Source organism: Echinococcus granulosus, assembly GCF_000524195.1.
Source record: "Echinococcus granulosus chromosome Unknown EG_S00051, whole genome shotgun sequence".
Taxonomy (NCBI): domain Eukaryota; kingdom Metazoa; phylum Platyhelminthes; class Cestoda; order Cyclophyllidea; family Taeniidae; genus Echinococcus; species Echinococcus granulosus.
The window spans coordinates 319,564-324,717 of record NW_020170431.1 but is presented as its reverse complement, the minus strand read 5'-3'; positions in this window follow the sequence as shown (position 1 = coordinate 324,717).

Genomic DNA, 5,154 nt, shown 5'->3' with positions numbered 1-5,154 from the left:
CAGGGTGCATGGGAGAGAGGAGGAAGAGAGATGCACATCACTTATGCTCAATTAGGCAGCTCTGCATTCAATGGAAGGAGATTTGTCCAGCCAAATAAATTAGTCCAACGCCCCTGACAGTTGGTGCTACTCACTTAAGTGAATTCAGGTGAAAGGGCGACCATGAATTATTCATCTCTCCTGCGGGTGTAGAGATCACAAGTGGGCGAGGTGTTAGCTCAGGCTTTTGCTGCTAGAAGGCAGTAAGGCATTCCTGCTTCTTTGTAATTCAACCAAAGCATTAGTTTACACCTCTAAAATTACTTGTCGTTAGACCTCACTGCTGCACAGTGAATGTTGATTTGGTTATCACCCAAGTAGCCCTCGAAGTGGATGTCCCGACTGGGCTATCTCAGCCCCTCCCTGAAGGTAATGCTCGCACCGCCTTTTGCTCTGAACACGCGGATAGGCCGCTGGGCTGTCAGTAGGAAGGACATTTGACAGACCACCATCACATCATGATGAGGACTGTGGGAAGTGAGAAGCCCGCTTTCTGTTATAGAGGAGAAGTAGATTTAGGCTCTGTGTTACTACCTTCATTTCCATTTGGACTCTCATTATAACAGCTTGCTTGACAGAGGTGGGCGTGATTGGAGTCTATCTGCTTTATTAAAGGTGTTTGTGTCTATTTCCAAAGCCTCGGAAGCCAACTTCTGGGGAAGGTGCACCATGCGTTAGCAGAACACACCTTCCTGAAGTGGTAAAGAATAATTTAACTTTGGTAATATCCTACTAAAATCTGCATAATATCACAGTCAGGAAGGTGCTCTTTACCCCCAGTACAATGAGGAATTGTGTGGATTTTATGTTCAGGCGCTCTAAGCTAATGAACACGTCATTAGTTATCCCCAAGCGATCCACTCACAACCAAAAAATTTCGGAGTCACGCATAAATTTTACCTCCGGGTGACTGCTTGCCTTGTGTGTCATGTGTGGATGGTGGACTGCAAAAGAAAAGATTTACTATTTGAAGACCAAACAACCATTACGGCCAAATTTTATGCCCTCGAGACCGTATAACTCAGAAGTTGTGTAAAAAATTACCCAGAATGTCCTCTCCTTTGAGGAAGGGCAATGCTGCCTCATCTTCCATTCCCTGCATTACCATCATCTGGGCAGTTGGATCATAAAAGGGGAACAGAAATCGAGGTTACTGGGGAGCGGGTTTGGTGTAGTCAATTAAATGTCTGTAGTTTTGCATATGCAATACTGCCAGAAGGTGATTAGCAATGATTGATAGCCAGTTACTTCCGTTCAAGTGGTCAATGACCCGTCAGAACGGGGACAGTCTAGCACGAAATCACACGCACACATCTGCAGTGAAAATCTGTTTCAAATTCACGCTTTCATTTTCTTTCCCCCAAACAGTGTTTCTGTCTTATTTGTCTTTTGGTCGCTTTATTAAGTGAATTTACCTGATTGATGTCTGGACGGAGTGTCACAACTGTATCGCATGCATCAGTTGATGTGTCATTGGCGCGACACTGGCAACAAATCTGTTAAGTGTGGTCTCAGCGACCAGACACTCGGTGCAATGCGACAGTTTTTTAACTCTTAGTTATAAAAATGGAGGTACAACATGCACATTTACCTCATACAAAAATTTTATAAAGCCATTTTTATTTAACGAAGGAATGGTGCTGATCCACCTTTATTTACGATGGCCTCAACCGCTACATTTGACGCTAGTAGTAAACCAACCATCCCGGTTCGAGTGACTCGTAATTCGACGCAGGTGCGAAACCTGAACGTCCACTTCTGACAGTCATCTAGTATAGCAGCTTTTTCCCTCTATGGTGGTTTACAACTAAGGCGAGACCGTTTGAAAGGACTCGCAAATATCCTTAGTAGAGCCTTCCACACTGTGGACAGAGGAACGAATACCAAATGCAGCCTGATGTGGCAGCTTCGGCTGACTCAGCTTTTAGGCATAGGATCCTGGTAGCTGTGATTGGCAGATGACATGTGCTCCCTGTGGAGTATCGAATTGTCCCAAGTAGGTTAAATCAAGTGATTCGCACAATTCCGTTCCCTAGGCGTGGTCAAAAATCACCTTACCCTTAAGGAAAATCAGCGCATGACTCTCGCTTTTTTCTCGTGAGGGTGCCACAAAGCGCCGACTACTCAGACATCCCTGAGATCCCTGTGTGAAACATCTGTAAAGAGGGGTTGTCATCTCTTCTAGTCATTACTAAGGGCCGCAGCGCCTTCCAATCAAATATTATAACAACTTCAGGTTTTTTGGTACATAATCATTCGTTGTAAAAAAATAATTGATTGGTACTTGATGTCAATAGGTTAGCCCCCAAGCCTACATTGAAGGATGTAAAAGGTGCACACAAGTGTTCACGATACCCCATTCTCAAGTACTTATTCCTCGAACAAAAGTGTACCTCGTTGGCAGTAGCAACGAACTGCTCAAATCTAAAAACAATGCCTTTTTTGCAGTTCCGCCTTTTTTCCTTCCATCTACCCTCCCCTCCTCCTACCTTTTCCTTGGATATATCACTAAAATGCCAGTCACATCAATAAGTCCGCCGGACTGGCTTGTTTTGGCAATGGTGGGCTATTCGCTGATTGGTTACTGGAAACAGAATTGACGTGTCTGAGGTTAGCGGATCGGGCTAGACCTGGATGTCGGGTTTCGCCGGAAGGGACAAACGTTGTCTGTGTCAGAGCATGGCCTTTCTCAACCTTGAAGTGTCATTGTACCAGTTTTGTTCTTTTTTCATTCTTTCCAATATGCTTCATTTCCATTTCGTAATCAATAAGTGTGACGTGTGGGTGTCACGCAAGGTCAGAGTGTCATCTCCACGTGGCACAACGAATGCTGATCCTCCAAATCACCTCAGTTGTTGGTGTCAGCTGAAGTGTTATCTCATTCTTATTTCTTTTACCGGAGGGGCTAAATTTTGTCTTCATTTTCCCTTGCCGCAAAAATAGCAATTAATTCACGATATCCCAAGTTTCTTATCTCCAACCCGTAGGCATAAACGTCGCGACGCTGTCAAGTAATTTGACCTTCAAGTCATGAACGCCAGTTCTCGAGATCAATTGTACCTTTTAATCCAGCCACCCTTACCCCAGGACGAGGTCAAATAGCGTGTCAGTCAAAAATGCCCACGCGGCACACTCACATTTGAGCATTTATTACTCCTGTGGAGCAGTAATGGAGAAAAAAAACTTCATTACAAAACTTTTCATGCGAATCCTTTCCCCCCTCTCTCTCTCGCCTCTAGTTACCCCGGCTACCATTTCCGCTTCATCCTCACCAGAGAGAGGAAAATGGGTCACGAGGAGCAAAGGGAGAGATTTTACAGAAATTTGAAAAACCAAGTACAAGAGGTCTCTTTTTTGCGGACGGATATAGAGAGAGATAGAGAGAGGGCGGGGAGAAGAAACGACGTGAAGTAATTTTCTATTTACCGCAACGAATGTGGCATCACACTAAAAGAAACAAATATGCACTGGGACATGGGGGCAGAGCAAGGTGGGGGGGGGGGGGGGAGGGCTCTCATGAATGCTGACAAATGAATTAATGTAGGAGGCGGGGGGCTACAGACCCCAAAATGAAGTGCATTTGGGTGAATAATAGAGGGAGAGAAAAGTAGCAAGCACGGATAAAATACCGCTGCTACAGATTGTGAACCGATTTGAGGAGCCTTTTTCGAATTGTCTAAAATATACCCAAGAAATGCACAATAAGTGTAAATAAATTTAAAGGACGGGCGTGTTAGACTGACAAGTTTTTTTTTCTTAGCAAATCACCTCACTATATTGCTTCATTCGTGCTCGATTAGTGAAAAGGTTACTCTTCTTTTGGACTTGGAATAACCGATGCGCTTCATAGGGTGCAAGTAACTTTCTACAACGCTAACAAAGACAATGAGAAAAAACAATTTGGGAAATTGAAAAACAGATCATATGCTCTTACCTGTTTGATTTCTTGAGCTTTTTCGGCCTTGTTGCACCTAAACAAGGAAGGGTGGTTAATGCCTAGTCAAATCTATCGGTTAAAACATCGCGCTTCTGCTTCCCGAATGTGAAACAATTTAGGAAATTTCTGGCTTGTCAAGAGTTAAACCTTCAAAAGACTCCACAGCCCCGGTAAATAGAGCCTTCTCTGACGACTCAATAGGAGTTTGTGCCTGACGAGGCTGTCCGTGAGGACTCACAACTGGAAGACTGTTAAAACAATGCCTTCAATTTAAATTCCAAGTAAAACCAAAGCTCTCAATTTCGAAGACGTAGAAGGTAACTACCGAGGCTGGAGTAAATATCCACTCCGGATACCGTTAAACTGGAAAGCAGACAACAATGGTAGTGCGGACATAAAAGAGTGGCTAAAGCCGGAAAATTTGAGTCCCATGGATGCCTTAGTATAAAGGAGACCTCGAGCTTTGTAGGGTATGGTGCGATGGTAGGCAGTCCAGTACCTCGTACCAAGAGGGTGCCTCTGGGCGCACAACATTGAAGGCATTTCTGTGAGTATTTAACAAGTGGAGCGCCTGATCAATCCATAATCTGGTGTATGATGAAATGACACAAAAGCAAACCGATGACCGGTGTTGGACAGTAGACACAACTCAATAATTCCAACTTCGAAGAGATGCCGCAAACTGGGTGCCAAGGCACGGATGATGAGGTGTAACAGATGGTCTGGACGTAGTAACAAGTATTTGTTTAGTGTCAAATTGTGTAAGTGTAGTAAAAAAACCTTTGTTTTCTTTCTAAACTCAAAAGCCTCGGTGTGACGTTGAACGCCTCCCATAAGTAAACAACTTGCAGTGAAAGATGAAGCAAATTTTAAATCCCATTATATAGCTGCAGGAATAGCCCAGATAGTTGCCACGGTGACATTAAAATGACAACGAAAAGCAAAGGAGGAATAAAATTAGGCCAAAATTCCGAGGGACGACCTTATTAAGGTGTGTTGCCCCTTAAGTAGATTGCGCTTCAATGCAAGCTTTCCAACAAAAGGCTTGATTGGCATGTGCAAGAGTCTTATGGTAGAAATTTTGTCCAGCATAAGGTGGCACTATTTTACTAACTTCCAGCACGACAAGAGAACTCTATCGCAACCTACACACTGCAGCCCGGGTACTGATTTCGTAG